Below are 22,027 nucleotides of genomic sequence, written 5' to 3' on the forward strand. Positions count from 1 at the left end.
ATTGTTAAATATTAAACAGTGAACATGCAGATCATGTTTTGCAGCAACTATCGTATCATACTGAAGTAGATGCATTTTGGGTTACTTGGATTCTGGAATAGTAACAAAAATCTTAGAAGCCATCTGTTACTCTAGGCAGTCTATTTCACTGGGTTTCAACTAGGACAAATATATTAGAATATAATCACTGTGAAATAACAGTAGTGCAGAAGATAGGGAGTGCAAATGTTAACTACTGTTAACATTTACAAATGTATAGTGTGTGAGAGCTTATTTGGTAGGAATTAAACAGCATAAAAAGATGGAAGATTGTACACAATTTAGTTAAAACTACAATAACAAAACTAGGCTGAGTTAGCTTCGTTAGAAATGCCTCCATTTGTCTAAAACCTTGGCTAGATTTATTCTGACTTTGGGCAGCATATGATTTTTTTTTTTTTTTGGTATAGTCTTTCTAATGGGAAAGTGTGTCATGTACTTCTTTTTTCAGCTATATAAAATACAGTTGAATACTATAAAATATACATTTTTAAAATAAAGTATTAACATACATTCATTCTGCTTTGGTTTTAATTAGCTGCATAAATATCAGGAAGCATTTCCAGATGCTGAAAGGAAGAACATTAAAGTATGAGAAATAGCTGCACTGTGTTGTACTGAGCCAGTGCAAAACTTCCATTTGTGCTGTGGCTGTGGCCGTGCGCGTGAAGTCCATGGGACAGCGTAGACTGCGTTGCAGGGCTAACCAAGGTACTGTGGATGTGGACAGTTAATCTGCACACAGAATTTCATCCGTTTTGGTTCAGAGAGAGCTAACGGAGCAGGGCAGCGGAGTAAATCTGCGTGCTTACTGCTTTATCCAGCTTGCTTTGTGAGGGCAGTGTGAACCACAGCAGCGGGGGTTTTTGTATCTCTTATAAGCAAGGGTCGGTGCAGCAGCCTCACATGCTCTGAGGGTTTATTTTAAAAAGGGGAGTGGGAAGCAGGATGGACAATTTGGCTGTCTGTGTTGGGAGTCTGCAGGGGATGACTTGCAAGTTATAGCAGTAGTTTCATAGGCTTATCCTATAGTTATTTATGCAGTCAGTAGGGGAAGATGTGACAGCGTGAATTTTAAGTTAAATATCTGTAATTGTTTTCTTTCCTGCGGGGAAAGAGAACTGACCAACCTGAACCCCTCTCCGCTCCACACACACAGACCCACGCACCCAAGTCTAATACTGAAACTAAGGCCTTCTGACTGAGGAGTGTTCTTTTTCTTGCAGAGAGAGGGGGAATAAGCTATCGAGGCAGAATGATTCTCCAACTGATACAGAATATATGATTTTTTTTCTCTTTAAATACATCCCTTTCTCAATTATTATAGAAGTAAAAAATTGAAAATCAAGCTAAAAAATTTTGATCTTGTATACAACTCTAAATTGTTTAAGCTGTAAACAGAATCACTCCTTCCTGTTTATCCTAGAGTCTAGGATACAATTACTGTAAAGCTGTTATGCCCATCACCAAGCCATTACAATCCGATTCCAGTGTTGTACTTCTGCAGTTTTGGAAGGTGAGTCTTGCCTTCAGGCAACAACTGTGTATATTTTGCATCCTAAAAGTCCCCAAAGGATGCCCTACTAGGTCAAAAAGCTGTTTTACTTATGTGTGAATAACAGAAAAAAAAAAATGTAGTTATCACTCATATCCTTCAAGGATAAGGCACTTAAGAGGCTAAAATCATAGCACTATATTTTAAGTTAGATAATAAAAAAAAAAGTTCTAACAGATTAGCAAATCACTAGAGTAGATTGCTGCAGAGACTTAGGGAAGTGCTGGTGTTTTAAGGGTTAAAAACCTGGTTAGATAAACGCCTGTCAGGAATGGTTTTGGTGGAGTTAATCCTGCCTTGGAGCACAGAAGTGTTTTAGGTGACCTCTAAAAGCTGCCGACAGTCCCATTTCCTCTGGTTGCCGTGTTTCCTATGACTTTTTAAGTTGCTGCTGTGTTAGCTGTTATCCAGAACAATACTTCTGATATCATAAATACCGTGAGAGATTTTGAGAGCATATTCTTTTTTACAAGCCAATGCTTTCAAAAACAGTGGTATACCAAACTTGTGTATTAGGAGCCTCAGGATTTTGGAGGATCTACCCTTGGGTAACCTTGACAATTTTCACAGCTAAGTTACTTCCAAACATGAATCTGTCTCTGGAAAAATCTGACTAAGACTCGATACTACTTAACTTTCAAGAAAGAAAGCATGGTTTAAAGCATACCTGCCATCATCTTATATATCATGTCAAATCTTTTCAATAGGAGAAGACGATGCTCTTGTGTTTTAGTTACAAAATAGTGAGAAGACATTTAAAAACTCTCCATTTCAGCCAATTTTCAAATTTTTGTATGAAGTGAAGAACAAAACTGTTCTTCTCCAGGGAGTGCAAATGCCTGCGTCATCTAAAAGCTCTTTTCCCCGCACTAGCTGGAGTGAAGCGCGGCTCACATGTACGTACTTAGTTATACAATATGCCTGTAATTTATGCATAGTTTAAAGGGAACAAATGAAAGGACCAAGGAAACTGATGAGCTGAGGCAGCGCTGCTGGTTTAAAGTAACATCTTGTTACTGTGGTAACCAGTTGTCTGCATTAATATACGGCTTGGAGCTCGCTGTGTAACAGCCAAGTCATGTTTATAGCCCAGGAAGGGCCTTGAAATACTTTGGGGTGGGAGGAAAACCAGCTTTGGCTGGACAAGTTTTAGACGATACTTTTTTGTCCATCACAACAACTGTCAGGTCTCTGTATTCTGTTTTCTCATAAAAGAAGGGGTATTTAGTCCAAATAGTTTCCATGCTCCGTGAGTCAGCGCTGATGTCAAGGAAGCGCCACCCCTCTGAGCGCGAGGCCGCGTCCCCAGGCGTGCCGTGCCGTGCTGTGCCGTGCCGTGCCGTGCTGTGCCGTGCCGGCCGCTCCGCAGCGCCAGGCCCTGGGAATCGCCAAGGAGCCAACTCTGCCTTCCTGCCCTTTGCCGTGCTGGTGGTGAATGAGAAGGGACAGAGGTGGAAGTAAAGCTTGCCTAAGGAGAGGGGCGAGGGGAGTTTTGCAAGAATGTTTTAGTTTTTCCAGCTTCTTGATTTTAAAGAGGATTTCCTCATTATGTGGCCTGTTTAAAAATTACGATTTTGTCAGTCTTATATTAGGGGGTTTTGGCTTTTACTGGGCTCAAATAGGAGACTTTGCCACATAGAATTCCAGCAATTTAAAATTTAACTTGAAGGGAAAAAAAAAGTGAATTTACTTGTTTTTCCATATTTTTCGTATTCAGAAGGTCCTGTATTACATTTCTGGGTCTTATCTTTTGATCTGCAGCCAAATAACTACTGTGTGTGGACTGTATATGAAGACATAGATGTTAACAATGTCTCATAAAAAACATATCACCAATTAAATCGCTGACATTTAATACTATTGAAGTTTATGAAGAATTGAAATTTTCTATGTAGCTTTTTGTTTGTTAATTACTTATCAAATTTGAATTAAGGCATTTATTTTGAATAGTAGAAAGATGCTTACCAGTGTACTTCGTTATTTGGAATTAATATCTCCAGGTATCTGATTAGACAGGACTTAGTGCACACAAGCAATAACAGATAGGGATTTCCCTTAATATGTAGTGTTTTACTTTTTTTAAATAATTGTCATAACTCAAAGGTAAAAAGGACAACTCCTAAGAAACCTGAATTTGAGTGTGTGTTTTTTATAAGGGTATGTACCACTTGTTTGTGTTTTAGTAATGTGTGAAATGTGTAAATTTAAAATGTTCCAAATGTGATTCCATTGCACTGGTTCTCTGCCTACAGATGCGTTGTAAACCACATTTACTTTTCTTTATTGGGAATGGTAGCATTGCCATATTCTAGGGTTTTTTTCTGGCAGGAGTTGGGAGACAGGTGCTTCTTTCAGTAGAGTGTAAAACTCTCTGTATAAGACTCTCTCTACTGTGTAAGACTTCAAGCTGACTTTTTGGGGAGCTTAATCTTTTTTTTTTTTAATTTCATTTTTCATGTTTAGGTCTTGATTAAAATTATACTTTTTGGACAGCACTTCTACTTAAAAGATGAAAAACATTGCTCTGTAAAATCATCCAATTGCAGGGGGAATCAATTTGGCAATTTTGGTAGTTACTTTGCAGTGTTATCTAGGTAAAAATACAAAAATAAAGCTGTGCAATCCCAATATATAAATCTGTAGCTGTAGTGCTGACAGAATCTTCCTGTGAAGGTTAATTCTATGCTTCTGGCCTAGGTCAGTGGCAAAAATTCCCCTGCCAGCAATGTCGACTTCGCCTGTTCAGCTTCTTAGAAAAACAAACCGTTGGCATTTATGTGTCTGAATGTAAACTTCAGACTCCTACATTTAAGTTTAGAGCTAGAAATTTCAGAGTTTAGAATGCCTCAGTATTATTTAGTCCAGGGCAAGTATTGCCTGTAACACTCTTAAAATATATAAAATGTGCTTGTTAGAAAGCACCTGAAGAATAAAGGTTTAATTAGCAGGAACTTGAAGTCTTTCGTAGTGTGCTTACTGATATGCTAAAGCTTGTTTTGACACTTGTAGAAAATTATTGTTTAAAAAGAGAGTTTCTTAACCTAAATAGAGACAGCGGGTCAGAATAGTGCCGTAGGAAAGCCCTAAGGGCGTAACAGGCTCCAAAGGCATAAGGCTCTTGGCGCTTTTCCAAACGGCTGCATGATGCTCAGCTGAGACAAGAACCCTGACAGTGTTTGTGCTTATGGTCGGCCGCAGTGAGAACCAGTTAGCTTAATCAGATTGGAGGAATTTAATCTATCAGATTAAACTCCGCAGCGCAGCACCCCAGGGTTGCGAGCAAGGTCGTCGTCTCAGCCGAGAAGCGGGATTGCCGACTTGCCTGCTGTAGTGACTGTTGAATTAGATGAGACTGCTCATAAAAACGTTGGATTTTTTTTTTTCCCTCATGGTGTCACTACAGGCCAGTATATTTAGTTGTTTTTTTTTTTTTTGTAATTGAATATTCTCTCAACGAAGACAGGAGGAACTTTCTGCAAACCTTCTGCAGGTTTGCAAACCTTCCCCCTATCCCCCAAATTTTCTATGTCCAAAAAATTCTCAAAGAAAAACTGAGCTCTCCCAAAAGGATTAAACTTCTTCTCTTGGGCCTTTTGAAGACTGCCCTTTCCTGGTATCATTACTTGGAGAGTGTGTGAATGGAAGAGGAGACTCCCTTGCTCCAGGGGCACCCCCTTGCCAGCCTCGAGGAGGTGCTTCTGCTTTGTGAAGACAGTTCTTCATGTGCTCCCAATGTGCACAGTTTTCTTCTCCAGCCGGGGCAGTAAAACTGATAAGGAGTAACAGAATAAGAATAATATTGTTTTAGAATAAATTTAGATTGTGTGCTGTTATCGAGTCTGAAGAAATTTATTTTTTAATCAAAGTATATGAAGTGCACAGCTTATCATTAAGAACAGAACACAGTCACTGTAGTGAGATTATTACTTTCCTTGAATGATTTACTTTAGTTAAAATTAATTGCTACTTAAACACTGCCATACTTGTCATTAGTTATACCTACAGGTTAGATGCAGTCAATCCATTAGTATAGCATATGCTCTTCAGAGACAAGAGGATCATCTAAAGTATAATAAATAGCATCCTCATAGTGGTCTTAATGATAGGAACACATTATAGTTTAAGGGTACTTCTGATGGGTGTGTATACATATACATACATACATATACACACACACACACACTGTTTTGCTGCTATGCAAAAGCTCTGTGCAGCAAAACCACAGGGGAGAGTAGCGATATTGGAAACAGGGGTTTGAAACTACCTGACCTGTTTTCTGTGTTTTAAAGAGCCGTTGCTAGGGCAACGGGAGCTGGCGGAGGACGGAGCGCTGCAGCGTTGGAGCTCTCGGCAGCTGCGTGTGCAGAGGGGCTGCACGGCCTCCACCACCAACCTGAGCGACCTGCCCCCCGTCCTCTCCAAAGACACCCACGCTGGCCTAGCCCTGGGTAGCGTAGTTTACTGATCCAGCTGGATTGCAACTCGTTCTTCTAACAAGAAAGAATTCTTCTAAGAATAAGACTAAGGGAGCTGGGCCTGTTAGGCCTGGAGAAGAGAAGACTGAGAGGAGATCCGATCAATGCGTATAAGTACCTGAGTGCAGAATGTAAAGAGGATGGGGCCAAACTCTTCTCGGGTGTGGCCAGTGACAGGACATGCGGTAACGAGTGCAAGTTGAAACACAGGCAGTTCCACCTCCATGTGAGGAAGAACTTCTTTCCTGTGAGGGTGACAGAGCCCTGGAACAGGCTGCCCAGAGAGGTTGTGGAGTCTCCTTCTCTGGAGATCTTCAAACCCCGTCTGGATGCCACCCTGTGCCACGTGCTCTGGGTGTCCCTGCTGGAGCAGGGGGGTTGGGCTGGATGATCTCTAGAGGTCCCTTCTAACCTCAACCATTCTGTGATTCTGCTGTTCTTTTCTTCTTTTTGTTCTCCTTCCTAAACCAAAACACTTCTGAAGAACAGCAGTTGCCATATCCTGGAGTCTCCAAACTTGGAGACCTGGTGCTGCTGTTCCACATCCCCTGTTACAGAAGTCAACAAACACAAGCTCTGTTGGACTAGGGGTTGGGGAGAAATGAAGTGAAGAGCTGAGGTGCCTTCACTGAAAAGTAAACTGATGCTTTTAATCAGTTAGTAATTATCTAATAATCTAATAATTACCTGCTGCTGGCAGTTGTCATTGTAGCACATGGGGAGAGGAAGATTTTGCAGATGGCCAAATCAAGAAACTATTTCACAGCTTTGAATTGAAAATCCGTACAGTGAGCTTCACCTGGCATCTACAGTGTGCTGGGCCTGCTGCGAAAGCTCTCACTCCGTGAGTCGTCAGTACTGCAGCAGGATAACAGAAATGTGTGCTTAGCAGAGGTGTCTTCTAATATTCATCTTACTGCAGTAGAATTTTTATGGAATGAGAAAAGCTGCTGTAGTGTGATCCATATCTGCAAGGGGAAAGTAGGTTCTTGACAAGTGCAAATTTCAAGAGGATTCCTATTGAGGAATTCATAATTGCAGCTTGCTACACAGGAGCAGTTAGGAGTCTAGTGAAACACCTTAATTATAGTAATGCTGAGGCCTCTGCCTTGCCAAATGGGAGCTAAGAGAGGAAAGAACACTCCCGTTGCCTTTTTTTTTTTTTTTCAAATCTAATAGCATTATCCCAGGTTGAGCCATGGATTGAAAATCCTCCTCTGTGTTGTAACCTCTAACAAAGACATTTATAGGCTCAAATATGAAGGATAGTATTTGTCTGTGATGCCTATTGGTTTTCTGGGAAAAATATTGAATGTCGTAAATTATTCTCAGCTGATATAATCTTTTATTAAACACTGAAAATTTGTGTTAAAAACTGTGCTTATGTGCTGGATCAAATGCTCAGAAGTTAGGGACTGCTGTACTTAGGATGGTCTGGCCTTTTATGTATCCACTCTTTAGCTGTCATGTAACTTAAGACTTTATAATGAAGCTAATGTGTAATATTAGCTATTATGTGTAGAATCATAGAATGCTTAGGGTTGGAAAGGACCCTTAGGGATCATCTAGTCCAACCCCCCTGCATACGCAGGGTCACCTAGAGCACGTGGCACAGGACTGCGTCCAAGCGGGTTTGAAGATCTCCAGAGAAGGAGACTCCACAACCTCTCTGGGCAGCCTGTTCCAGGGCTCTGCCACCCTCACTGTTAAGAAATTTTTCCTTAAGTTCCTGTGGAATTTTTGATGCTTCAGTTTGCAGCCGTTTCCTCTAGTTCTGTCGGTGGCCACCACTGAAAAGAGGCCAGCACCATCCTCCTCACTGCCTCCCTTGAGGTACTTCTAGACACTGCTCAGGTCCCCTCTCAGCCTTCTCTTCTCCAGGCTGAACAGGCCCAGCTCCCTCAGCCTCTCCTCATAGGGCAGATGTTTCAGGCCCCTGATCATCCTTGTGGCCCTGCGCTGGACTCTCTCCAGCAGCTCCACATCCCTCTTGTACTGTGGAGCCCAGAACTGGACACAATACTCCAGATGTGTAATATAAATATAATGGGAAAATGACAAAATTGAAGTTGCATAAGGAGTTTGTAAGCATTGTCTTTCCGTGTTTCCAGTGTTTAATGGTATTTCAGAGTTGTATGTATAGAATTTGATATCTGTTACAAGGGAAAAAAGGTAAAAAAAAAAAAAAAAAGAGGTTTATCCCATGCAAGCATATTAGTCCTCCACTGCACAAATGTCAGTGAGGTTTTAAGGCTAAATTGTTAAACACAGGTCTGTGTCTTGGGTAGTTAGAATAAGTGGGTTGACTGGTAGAAGAAGGAAGCCAAAAGGAAGAATGGACTGTTCATTGGGAGCACTGAGTCAAGGAAGGCTTGAGAGTTTGTGTCACGCTTCCCAAAAAGTGGAATTAGTCTTTTTGTGTTGTTGTTATTGTTCTTTCTGACCTGCTATCAGTGTGTTCATGTGATGTTTAAGTGCTAGGTAGGATATGGCAATTAAAAATAACTTAAATCCTAGTAAAAGCTGAATAGAATTTCATGCAGCTAAGCAGTTGTTGTATTTGTAAATCCCAGGCACGTGCAACTTGCCCAATACTCAATGTTTTCTGAAGGAAACTGAGAAGGCATTGCAAATACTAAGATTAGATAACTTTCTGAAAATGTTACAGTATGTCTCAGCATTCTTTATTTCTTGCTTAATAATGAAATTACTGAGCTTTGCCAGCATGTCTAAAATATCTTAAATCTCCTGACCACAAAATTGTGAATGTATACATACACACACACACACACACACACACACATATATATAAGAAAAAGTGTTAAGTTTATTAAAAAGGAAATATAGAGGTTAATACCTGCTAACAAGTGATTTCTGAATATGTCTAAGGACAGAATGTCCACAACTGCCAAGCAATTTTCTGGTATATAAACTAGAAACTCACACTCCTCTGATAACGTGTACAGCCTTTTCATAATGTTTCCATTGTGAAAAACTATATTAGGAAACTGTATTTCCCCTTTGTTATATATGTTCAAACAATGTACTTTTTATCCTTTGCTGTGTCTTTTCAGATTTTTTTTTTAATATGTTTTTTGGATAAAGTTGTGAACCGTACAGATTGAGTCTGGTGAGGTGGTTTTTGTTTAGGCAGAGATTTCTTCGAGAAAATTTATTGCTTAGTTGTCTGTTGCTGCATCTGTTCAGGAGTGCTTCTTCATAATAGAATAGGACAATATGCTAAGCAATTTTCACTTCTTTTAGGAGTCTTTAGGGAGAAGAGTCTTGCTAGGTGTGTTTGGTGAGGGGGCAATGGTAACGGAAATCCATATCATTTGTTGTCCTTAGTGTGGTTTTCTTCCTCCTAATCTTTTGATACTTCGAACACATGAAATATCCAGTTTTCAGAAGTTACTCAGTTCTATATGTCTGAAGTCAATGTAGTTGTCTGGAATTAAAGGGTGACTAACTCCTTTTTCTTTTTTTTTTTTTTTTTTATAAATGTGCTTTTAAAGTCAATCTTTGAAACTCAGAAAATATTTTTAAAGCTTAGACAAGGAGTGAATAATTTCATACCTGGAGCTGGTGGGTGTTCTACTCGTTTACATGCTGTCTTGCATTGTGTTGTCTGAACAAGTACTGCACAGCTAACACAGAAGAAATCCAGAAACTACTTAAAAGCGACCCATGGTGACCATTGCAATGTAGATAAGGGCCCGTGATTCAAACCTACAAGGAGTGTGAGGCATCAGATATGGTACTTCTGTGCTGATGAAGCGCTTACTTGTAGGCTATAGCCATATGTTCAGGGGCATCCATGAAAACAGCCTCTTTGATCTAGCAGATTGCATGTATGGTTTTATCACAGCAGTTCTTATACCTGCCAGTGACTCCTGAAGATGCTGGTCCTCTCCGGGTGTCTCTTTGAGGCTCCTGTAAGGAGCACTGTAATGGCAGGAGATGTGCTGGATTCCATCAGCAAAGAGGACGGTGTGTAGGAATATGACCGGCATTTATAGAAGATGGAGCTTGGGAAGCAGCGTCAAGTGAACGTTCCTTGGTGATGTTAGGGATATTTGCATGTTGCCAAGCAGGAATAGGTTATGTGCCTGGTGGTTTTGTGCATCCTTATTAGGATCATACTGGCGAAGCATCCTTATGCCCAAGTACCTCCGTGAAAGATGGGACAAGTTATAGAGGGGAATGGTGACCCTTTGGGAGCTTGGATGAGATTCCGGAAGAGCGTTCTTGGAGCTGCAGAATAGGTTCACAGCTCCCAACAGAGGGAAACTGAAGGAGGCCTTTCACGTCTGAACACTTTGCACCTACTCTTGATCATCTGAAATGTCAGGAAGCTTGTGCTTATCAGTAGATTTTGATCTACTGATGGATCTTTTTGAACTTTACATCAGATTTTATTTCTCATAAAGCAGGTCATCTGGGCTGTGTCTAATCCAGATGGGAATAATCCCCAAAAGAGCAAGGACCATGCTAGATGTTCAGAATACTTGAAGAACTTTTAAAGTACTCGCCATCCTCTGTTCCCCTAGCATTACATAAAATTTTTGAAATAATTTTATTAAATAAAATTGCACTGAGACCTCAATTATTCAGAAATTTACCTGTGCTTGTATGCAAACATAAAAGCATTCCATGTGTCTGTGTGCACTTTTATATGCCTCTCTATAGTTGGAGAGGGATAATATATTGTAAAAATTACACATTATGGTAAGCGTAAAGCATGTTTTATGGTACCATGTAAGGAGTTTGGCTCTAGGGGGCTTGGAAAATGTGCTTTGGAAAGTTTCATGGATGTGCCCTGGCCATATGACTATAGCCTGCTTAGAAAGTCTAGTGATATGTCCATAGGTGCACTCACATGTAGGTGTGCATATTTGAAACCCTTTATGGGTGTAGAGTGCATGCTGGGCTGAATGACATTGGTCTTCTATTCCTCCCTGGAGAGTTTTTTGAGCCACATCTTGAGGTTTAGGATTGTGCAGAAGAGAAGGGAGAGCTGATTGGCTCTGCTTCTTAACATTACCTTCTTGTAGGACATCAATTATATGAAGATCTGAGTGCTTTCCTTAGAACAAGGTTTAATACTGTGAAGTTCTTTGGTGTTTTATACATTTGACGTTCTGTTTATATGCCCTTTGGGGCAAATTCTTGTGTTGTGGAATGAAAAGTGGAGATCAGTCTTAGCCTTTAAACATAACAAAGCTCTTTGCTTCCCAGACTTATTTCAGCAGTCTCTTTTTCTTAGCTAGAATTTCATGTACGTCCTTGACGTTAAGCTGAAGTAACAGTTTCATAGTCCGTATCGGTTCTTCCTTATCTTTTCCTGACATGGCACTTCTGTAGCGTTGTCATAGTTTAGTAACGAGGAAGCACCACTTCAGATGCTTCCTTTACTGGAAGGAATGCCAGATCTAATTCCCCCTCAGTGATCTAAGGAACAAACACCATATGTCTTACAGTTAAGATCACTTCAGTGAGTTTTTACATGGCCACTCCCACTTGACAGAGACAGAGCCATCTACCCAGCTGCTTTTTGATGTCTTTTTACAGAACTGTCCTCAAACTGCCCCATATCATACATGAAGAAAAGTACTGTTTCCAAATTTCTGCTCATTCAAATCAGCAGCTTTCTGTGCAGCTTCTCAGAAGAAGGTCTTCTGCAGCATGGGAGCTCCAGCGGTGCCCAAGGACGTTTCGTGTCCTTTCCCTGGAAAGTGGCTGCCCCTGCTCAGCAGAGTGGTTAAGTCAGGGCTGCCTCACAGTTGTCTTAATATTTTGGAAGAGTCAGAGGATTGCTATTATGGTAAATGTTTAAGTCTTACAGCTGGTGAAGTATCAGAAAGGCTTATGCTTCATAGAGATATAGGCAGTTGTAATTGAGGAAATTGATTCTTTTGGTTGGTTGGTTGGTTGATGGGTTTTTTGTTTTTGTTTCATCATTTCACTTGGTGCTTCCTTGGGGGCAATGTTGATGGCAGAGGAATAGGAAGATTCTAGGTCATCTTATCTTGCTTTTCGTGCTTTTTATCTTCATCCCTACTCTCTGAGGAACATCAATAATCAAAACAAGTAAGGTTTCCCTAGTTTCTTGGAAGCAATTTTTTTTCCAGAATCTCTTCTGCCTCTCAGTGATGACAATGAGTTTTGGGACTCAGACTTGCTGGACATTCACTGCCTGATTCTTGAAGTGCTAAGCCAGGCTGTTGAGTGTTTCCAGTGCTGATTCTCTGGAAACATTCTTATCAAAAAATGTTAGGACATTTTCCATATCTTCATAGATAGCCATAGGTCTGGTTTCTGTGGGTGGTGGTCAGCTTTGTGCTCATCCTATGTTGATGAGAAAGTGGTGGGTCTCTTCTGAATATTTCAGAATTATTCATGATTTCAAAGCAAAAATAGGAGTTCTTTGGCAGAAGGGTACCAATCTCTTGGAAAGGTTTTCATGATCTTCTGGAAGGATATTTCCCAACACCTAAAATGGGAGCTTTCTGGCTGGATTAATGATTTTTTTTTTTTAACTGAGATTTAATGTCGTCTTTATGTTCCCTTGTGGATCATCTCTGTGAGCTTATGACTACCTATTCAGTTCTTCATTGTTCTAATCCTTTTAGCAAAAATAGTATTTTCTATTCATTACCACATGCTTAGGAAGAATGTATCTTGAGTCATTGCTGGCTTTCTTTATGTTGGAAAGAACTGTACTAGGCTGCACTTCATATGCATCCCGCAGAGTTTAAATCAAGCTAGGAAATCAGCCTACCTGCATTCTTCTCTAAATCTTATGTGTCTAGAACTGAGACATCATATTTGTTCATTTTTTATTTTGAACAAAATATTTTTTGCAAACCATTCAGCTTTCAAGTTGTGCTGTGGAAAGGCCTGTATGTGTGAAAATTTCCTCCCAAGAAAGCAGTTCTGGAGTGTGATACAAGAACGCAAGCATGGCTGGACATCTGAAGAGCGTTTCCATGCCTCAGCCTCGTAGACTGTCCCCAGGAATCCAGATGTGCTTTCTACTAAGCACATTGCCTCTGGGGAGACTTCTTGGTGCGATGCAGCTCCTCAGCTGTTCTTTGGGCATTATTTTCCCTAATACCAGATGTTCCTTCATAAGGTTCAGACTGAGCTTATAATGGAAGCTCTTCAAGAAAGTAATGACCATATGTTACATGTGTAACTCTACCTGAAATCCTGTAAAGTGACTTGGAATTCTAGATATGACCAACTGAGGACTCCTTCTATTCTCTTCTTTCAGCAGTTCCTGGAATTTCAGCTAAATCTGAAACTCTTTGGATGTCCATATATTATGGAAAATTAAACAATTTTGTTTGACCTGCTGTCTTGTTTTTGTTGCAATAGGCATAAAATCCCAGTCCCCTGGTAACTATACAAGACTAAGGTGCTTAACAATAGCGATCAACAATAGCCTGGAGATTTTATTTGGCTTGTCAAAATTGTTGATGTGGACAATTACAATTTATAATATTTGTATCCTGCAACTCTTTGGTTTCCAAAATATGTTTTGTCTTATATTTTAACTTGCTTTGTATCTTACAATGCAGAAATTAAAATACCAATAATGTGCAGATTAGCCATTATTTGTAAAGGAAATTATTGCTCTATGTCATAATTTTTTTTCCAGCTTCCTTTATAAGATTGATGTTAATTATGGCAGCCCTTATTTTAAATATTATTCTTAAAAAAAAAAAGAAAAAGAAACCTTTCTGATGGTTTTTATACAGTCACATTCATCTTATTCTGTGTCTTCTTTCTTCCTTTTTGGTTAATAGAAATGTTGAGTATAACATTGTGTGATAGCTGTTAATAAATGGACTGATTTTTTTTTCCTATAACATTAATTTCAGATGTGACACAAGTTAAACAGTGAGTACCATTTACGTCAGCTATATATTGTTAATAGATTCTCTGACAATTGTGATTTATTTATCAGGTTTTCTCATAAAGGGTGAAAAGCTGCTTAAGATTAATTCTGATTTGTCACCTGTAATTTGTGTATGTCAATTACTTAAGTGTTCTACTCTCCATGAGAGGTGTATTATCTCTAGCATTACCCATCTGAGAGCTCGTTGACTTGCTCATCCCTTTTCCATGCAAATTCCAGGTTTCAGTCTCTGATTCAGTATAGTGTTAACATACCTGTGTTAGATCTGAGTTGTTGTTTACAGTTTTGAGTTACAATTATGTTTCTAAACTCATCTCTTCAGTCTCAGGAAGCTGTCTTCTGCGTGCTTCCTGCAGAGTGTCTAGTGGTTTGGCAGGTGCTATAAACAAGAAAAACTGATGCAATTACGTGAGGAAAATCTGCAGGGTCTCAGCAGTAGTTTGCATTCACTGCTGAATTGTAGGCAGGCAGGTTTACCTCGAGGATACCTTGATTGAAGGCAATGTGGGTCTGCCAAGAGATTAGGGGCAGGCAGGATTTCTCTGAAGGCTTGTCCTACATGAACATACTGCTACTGGAAGAACACCACTTTCTGACCTTAGCACTTTTGTGTTGTCTTAAGCAGTCTGGATAATACTGACTCGCCAAGTTGTTAAGAGACAGCATTATGAAAGTTATTTGTCTCCTTCAAATCAGGAGCAGATAGGTCTGAAATCATTATAAATAAATGTTTTATTGAAAAGAGTGTAAAAGGTGACTTTTATAGACTGTCATGAAACTTTCCTGGACTTTCAACATTTCTACTTCAGAAAAACTTGAGTTCTGTTTTTCCTTTATGTTTAAACGAATCCCCACTGAGTCACAAAACCACACAAATCCATCGGTAATATCCTTTGAGTTAGAACTCAAAAGGATCAGAACATCCCTTTATTCTTCTGATGATTTCTGGGCCTCTCAAACTTGGGATGCGTTGGCAACATAATTCAAACATAAATACATGTGAAGGTCATCTTAAAGTAGGTTAGCAATTAAAGAATCATTCCAATACTTTCTTTTCATGTATACTACTATATTATTTTTACTTAGAGAGGTAGTCCTTCCAGACCATTTCTAATCCAAAAAATGATAGAGGAAAATGACTTTCTTCATCCCTCCTCAAGTATTTTATTCCAACAATCTGAGTGCTTCCTCCAAACTAGTTTGACATGACAGAACTGAAGTTAGTCACTTTCCTTGGGGGACTATCTCACAGTTTTATAGATCTGACTGCTAAAAAAATTGTTTTTTATGTTCAGTTTAAAATTTTATGATGTTATGCCTAGTTATAGTTCTTTGAACATTCTTCAACAGTTTTTATTCCTCCAAGGAAAAAATAACCTACTCAAGTTATATAGGTTATTAAAACTTCCCTTACATATCTATGTTAGGGAGAATAGGTTACCCAGATAAAACGAGATGTGTATGAGGATATAAATAGCCACCCCTCAAATCACAGTGAAGATTTGGAGCGGTCGGTTCCCTTCTCCTTTGAAGGTCCCTGGAGCACAACGGAGTTCTCCATGGCCGCCCCGAACGGGATCGGTTCCCCTGTGTTTCATTGGTTCTGTACTTGCAGCGTGAGTGTCCGCGGGCAGGAATAGCTTGTCCTCCAGGAATAGGTCATCTGTCAGCAGGCTACTAATTTTAGCTTGTGAGAAGCCCCCGTTGGTGTGGCAGCAGCACCCAGAGCAGTCCAGGAGCTGCCTCGCAAGCCTCTGGCACTGGCAGAGGCGCCCTGTGAGCAGAGGGAGGCGAGGAGAGTCGCTTGGTGCGGGGAACATCTGCCCTGCGAGGAGAGGCTGAGGGAGCTGGGCCTGTTCAGCCTGGAGAAGAGAAGGCTGAGAGGGGACCTGAGCAGTGTCTAGAAGTACCTCAAGGGAGGGAGTAAAGAGGGTGGTGCTGGCCTCTTTTCAGTGGTGGCCACCGACAGAACTAGAGATAATGGCCACAAACTGAAGCACCAAAAGTTCCACAGGAACTTAAGGAAAAAATTTTTAACAGTGAGGGTGACAGAGCACTGGAACAGGCTGCCCAGAGAGGTTGTAGAGTCTCCTTCTCTGGAAATCTTCCAAACCCGCTTGGACGCAGTCCTGTGCCACGTGCTCTAGGTGACCCTGCGTGTGCAGGGGGTTGGACTAGATGATCTCTAGAGGTCCCTTCCAACCTTAAGCATTCTATGATTCTATGATGATTCTATGACCGGCTCCCTCACGAAGCTCCCTGCTCTGCCCGTGCGTCCAGCCGGCTCCAGGCCGAGTCAGAGAGCAAGGTCTGCACTGCTGGGCCCTGAGGCAAGACACTGCCACGTTAAAAAATGCTCTGTTTCATCTATGAACTACTTTGAAGGTGTTGTGTAAATAGATTACTGGATCTACAGAGGGAAGACGAATTCATAGACTTGAACAAATTTATGCTCAAGGTTGCTGCCGGGGTTGTCTTAAAAAACATGGTGTAAAAAGTGTAGAGATAGCCTTGGTCTTCAAGCTCAGTATTTCATTCGTATAATCCAGCAGTATGTAGGAGGTTTTTTTTTTTTTTTTTTTTTAAGAGTGAATGATCTGCTCAGACTATATGATGATGTGCTTTCTGGCTGGCATTAATGACTTGAAAGAGGAAATTCTTTCATGCCATACAGTATATTAGCAAAGGTTAATGCACTTCAATACTAGAAATATAAATGCCAACGTAACAAAACAGTCTCTGAAATTAAGATCCTATTCTCATGGGTTTGTACATGAAGGATACTGATTTTTCAGGACCATGTTCTGATTTTCACCATAGATGAAATGTTTCTGAGACATGTTTGTTGTACTTTAATTCTAGCTACAGAAATTATTACCCATATTTTAAACAGTTGAGAAGACTAACTTGAGTTTATTTGAATTGCACAAGATTCTTTTACCTGTGTTGTGCTTGTGAAATGGTGATTTTTCCTCTCTTTTGTTAGGTTCTTTAGTAAGAAATAGTATTGTTTACAATTAATAATTAGTAGTTAATAATTAATGCAGATAAACTGCATTTTAACTCTCTGTGCCATTCATCTCAGAGTTCATGAGCATTTAGATATATCAGGGCTGGTTTGTCTCATGTTCTCATGGCTTTTTCTCTAGATTGCTTTTTATCCCTATTTTTGGTGTTTTCCCTCTGTGATTATGCAGCACACCTACTTCGCTCTAGGTTATTTTTATGTCACTAGCATTATTTGACAGACAGAATCCTTTTCAAACCAGCATAGCTAACCTAGATCTTAAGGGAATGAAGCACTGTTTGAACCTATGACAAATGATTTTTCATGGTATGTAAACCACACAATTTTTGTAAAACAGATGACAGTTACAAGGCTTAAATATTGTGGTTTTTGGGGAGGGGTTCTTCCTTATTTTAGTGAAGTACTGCATAATAAATTCAAATAGGAGTTTCTGCATGTGTTAGATGAGCAAAACAACTTCATAAATCAAACAGAAATGCCTTGAAGCCTTCTGAAAACTTGTGCTTTTTCACCAGTGGCTTCAGAGGGTTATTAGAGTAGGAGAGTATTGAAAATGATAAGTAAGCGGGGATGAAGGCAAAAGAAGAGAAAGCTGCTCGTGCCAGATGCTTAGATTCTTTGGTGAAAGCAGTATTCGTGTATATGGACTGTGGGTTCTAAGGAAATACTTTTCTTCTATAGCTGAAGTGATGTAATTCCAGTAGTAGAGACCTTTTGGTTGAGAGACAGCAGTGAGAAGGATTCAGACTTGGGTAGTTATTTAGGGACCTTTTAAAAAAACAGCCATGTATAAAGCAAAAAATGAATAAATGTTGTGACCGTGAGGAAAACAGTGACACAGAAGTGGAGAGTGGTCTTTCCCAGATGCTGTCTTCAGTTCATGAGGAAGCACTTCTTTACTGTGAGGGTGACAGAGCCCTGGAACAGGCTGCCCAGAGAGGTTGTGGAGTCTCCTTCTCTGGAGATCTTCAAAACCCGCTTGGACGCAGTCCTGTGCCACGTGCTCTAGGTGACCCTGCGTGTGCAGGGGGTTGGTGTAGATGATCTCTAGAGGTCCCTTCCAATCCTAAGCATTCTGTGATTCATGGTAGAGCTGGGATAAAAAGTGGCCATCCCACCCACTTAAACTCTCCTTGCTCCTGTATGTCTCATCTTTCCTTTCAAATGTCCTACTGTTTTTTTAACAAACTGCCCTTATTTGAGTTGTGCTTCCTTGTGGGCAGTTTGAAAGCACCAGGCAGTGAGACCTTGGTTCAGACACTGTGCACTTCCGATTATAAGTGATATGTATAGCATTATTTAATCAATATCTATTAGGAAATTGCATACGTGATTTACATATATGGTTGTAGAGTTTTGTTTACTACTACCGTTCTTTTTATATGCATATATATAATTCCCTCTGTTGGCTATTAAAAGGTTAGGTTCTCTTCTCCTTTAGACAAGCACTGTTTTCCTTTTTTTTTTTCCCCAGCCAGGTAAGTGAAATGATGGGTGTTTGTCAAGGTTCAGAACAACCTTGAATAGATCAGCTTATCTGTATGGGCTGCTCTCATACAAATTTGCCGAATTTGCCACTGCACTAAGAATTTGTTTCTCAATAAACTTGTAGACCTTCCAACCTGTTAAATTCGCAAAATGATGTGTCTAACTTTCTTGTCATCACGTTTAAAACATTGAATGTGTCCAATAGTAAAATGCTGTCATACGGCTGTAGTATCTAGCTTCTCCTCTGCTTGTGCATTGAAGTATTCTGTTTTGGCATATACAACCACCAGTGATACAGCAGATAGGAAAAAAAATCTGAAAATACATGTTTGTAAAGCCAGCTATTTATGAATGAGCCTGTAGTTTGGTAGATCTTCGCTGAGTGTATTTCAATTTCAGTTCCTGTCTGTCCTTGCTACAGCTATTGGTAGCACTAACCTCACATGCTCTGTATTTGGGCTGTACTGACGTGAGGAGGAGGGAAGAATTTGGTCTGTAATAACGACCAAAATCAGACATACAAGGAAACAACTAGAAGTTTCTGAATAGAAAGTATACTTAAATTAATGCTGTACTGAGATGAATTTGCAATGTCAAGAAAGTACATAGCGTAAAATGATACTTGGTGTGTTTACATTACAGAAATTTTAGGCCTCATTGAATTTTATGTAGGCATTACATTCTGTTGATTTTAAATCCCAGATGCTTTATTAAGTATGCTGTGCCTAATTTCTCAGCGTTACTTGGTCACAAATAGGAGCAGAAAACCTATATCAAATATGTAAAGACCATTCACTGATTTACTGCAGCATTCTTGCAAAAACAAATTGTCACCCAAACTCTTCAACGCAGTTCAAGAAGGAATTTAAGCACATTCTCAAGTTGAAGCCTGTGAGTGACTGCAGTTTAGCAGTAGGGTAACTCATGTGTTTCACTGACAGGGTTTCTTTCTTCAGTGCCCTTTGTGGTCTCTCTGGCTGCTGTGCCCGTTGCTGCAGCTCCGTGTTCCCGTCATTCAGAGCCGCGATACTCGGACAAGACTGACTAGTTTCTGCAAAAAGTTCCTTCAATTCCGCAGGCTCCTGCTTGTCAAATCTAGCTTTAATGTAGTCTAACGCATTAAAAATATCAGTAGTGTGAACTTGATGTTTACCTATAGAACTGTTTATAGCACTATTGAAATCTAAAAGGGATTTTCATTAATAATGAGGAAAGCCATAAAGAGTGTATACAGATGTTTCCTAATGCAGTAAGTCTGTTGCTCTAAAGGCGAATGATCACATTTGGAAAATTGCTATTGCATGTCTTGGCAGTTCGTTAAAAACTGAAAACTTAAAGTTAACTGGTATTTTGGTAGACTGAGTTCAAGGTCACCTTTTGTTTAAATGATGTTTTGTTTTCTGTAATTAGACCATGCCAGGTGTATTAAGTATGTAATTAAAAACAGAAGGTTTGGCTTACTCAGAGTAAATGAGAATGAAATACAAGGTCATTATTCGTCTCTAGTGAGACTCCAGATGAACAGTGCACATGGAACTATTTATAAAACATTTTGCATGGTCAAAAACTGCTTTAGGTTGCTGTCCATGGCTTTTAAATTAAACTACTCGCAGATTTCTGCAAAAGTACCTGTAACATAGAAATATGTTCTCATGCCTAGTGCTGGATTTGAACAGAAATAAAACATATATGATGCACAATTTTATGGCTTCATTTTTTTTTTTTTAAAAAAGGTGGAGATCCTGTAAGGTACTATGCAAAATATTACTGAAATTCCCTGTCCCAGATTGTCGCAGTACCGAACAACTGATTCTAAGCAGCAGAAAAAATACCTGAAAGGGAATGGGGTTCGCTTGTGTTAGTGGATTGAATTTGTCTCTCTGTAAATGCGACAGGTTTCCACCCCTGCCTTGCCTGTGACCCAGGGTCCAGTGGAGAGTGAATTTAGCTGCAGGTTTTGGTGCCCATTGCCTCTGCAGCACCGACCCGCAGCCCCAGCTGGGCCAGGCCAGGGCAACTCGTGTAACCACAGAAGTTTTTTTGGGGGGTCTCTCGAGGGTAGAAGTGCAACGTTAATGCTCTTTTGCCTTGCTAAGTGTATTTTGAGAAAGGAGAAGTAGAAGTACCATATATCTTGTACAGTAATATGTGTGCTTCTTAGATACAGGCAAGTGAGATCCCTTCAATTTGTCTTCAGAAATTAGAATAGTCCAGATAAACAGCAATATGTAAAGTTTAAGCTAGTATTTACAAGTGACAAGTGATTTTTTTTGAATATCGCACTGTGTTGAGAGTTGTTTAGAAAATGAAGCGTACACTCCAGAATGGGTTGCTTTGAGATGTGTTAGACTGGCCTCACTGAAGTCGGGCAGAAAAAGAAATGCTTACGTTGTGCTTTCGTAGACTTTTGTATTTTGAATAGCTGAATGCAGTTGGAATGAAAAAGTGGAAGCTCTTTTTAGTGAGAGATGCTTTTTCTTCACAGTTGGTATCACCATCTTCCACCCATTTACAAATGGTGAGTGGTTGAAGAGAGTTGCCTCAGAAGGACCAACATAGGTAGCACAGTTGTTCCTTTCAGTCCTGTAAATTCAGTCAGCAAATGGAAGCAACTGGCTGAACTTTATACTTGCAGCATGTCTTCTGAAAGACGGATTTCAGAATGCCCATACAAAATAGCTTGGAAATTGAATTTGTCGTTCTGGTGTTTCTGCATCAGAATTTCAGCAAGCTTGGGAACTGCAAGAATATGGGTCAATATGAGAAGACAGTTCCTAACTCTTCTCTCTGTATCTCTTTGTCTGTTTTAGAGCTCAGTCTTTACAGCCTCCCAGTTGAGGACGAGGGAACCCCTTACTATTCCTGGGCTGTTTCAGTTGCAATTACAAGAACATGGGACCCTTGAGAGGACTTTACTTGCATGTCAGACAACTACGTATTTTTCTGGAGATATTCTCATTTCACTTCTTAGTTTTGCTATCTCTGTGTTTACTGTTACATAACTTAATCCTGTTTTCCTATTGTCTATGTCTTTTTCCCTGATCTTATTTTCTGCCGTAGAATGAGCTTGTTATTTTGTGCAAACAGTCCGGGATCCACGGAAAGTTTTTCTCTCTTGGAACCTGCAAACAGACATTGTGGCCGGTCCCTCCCTTGTGACCATGCTACTCTTCATAGAATCATAGAATGCTTAGGGTTGGAAGGGACCTCTAGAGGTTGTCTAGTCCAACCCCCTGCACACGCAGGGGCACCTAGAGCACGTGGCACAGGACTGCGTCCAAGCGGGTTTGAAGATCTCCAGAGAAGGAGACTCCACAACCTCTCTGGGCAGCCTGTTCCAGGGCTCTGTCACCCTCTTCGCTTGCAGAATGCCGAGAGGCAGAGCCGTGTGCTACCCATTCCAAGAGGAGCAAAGGGGGTCACCTGCACGGGGCTCGTGTGGCAGGCCACACACGGCAGGACTGTTGTACCTGATTGCAGCTATTGCCCAAAGTCCTTTGCAGCCCCGAGGCTACGTT

The 22,027-nt window shown here is 40.3% G+C and overlaps 1 protein-coding gene and 1 long non-coding RNA gene across 2 annotated transcripts in view; one reads left to right on the forward strand and one right to left on the reverse strand.

Moving 5' to 3' along the window:
• STK3 (serine/threonine kinase 3) overlaps window positions 1–22,027 on the forward strand; it is a 118,766-nt gene that overhangs the window by 76,090 nt on the left and 20,649 nt on the right. The gene's annotated exons all lie outside the window — the stretch shown is intronic.
• Window positions 21,689–22,027, reverse strand: part of LOC148592825 (uncharacterized) — a 168,496-nt gene continuing 168,157 nt past the window's right edge. The window contains exon 2 of the long non-coding RNA XR_015913886.1: window positions 21,689–21,742. This is a non-coding gene — a long non-coding RNA (uncharacterized LOC148592825). The remainder of the gene's footprint in view (window positions 21,743–22,027) is intronic.

Source organism: Tinamus guttatus, unplaced genomic scaffold (genome assembly GCF_059628265.1).
Source record: "Tinamus guttatus ecotype Peru unplaced genomic scaffold, ASM5962826v1 Tinamus_guttatus_pri_ptg000510l, whole genome shotgun sequence".
Taxonomy (NCBI): Eukaryota; Metazoa; Chordata; class Aves; order Tinamiformes; family Tinamidae; genus Tinamus; species Tinamus guttatus.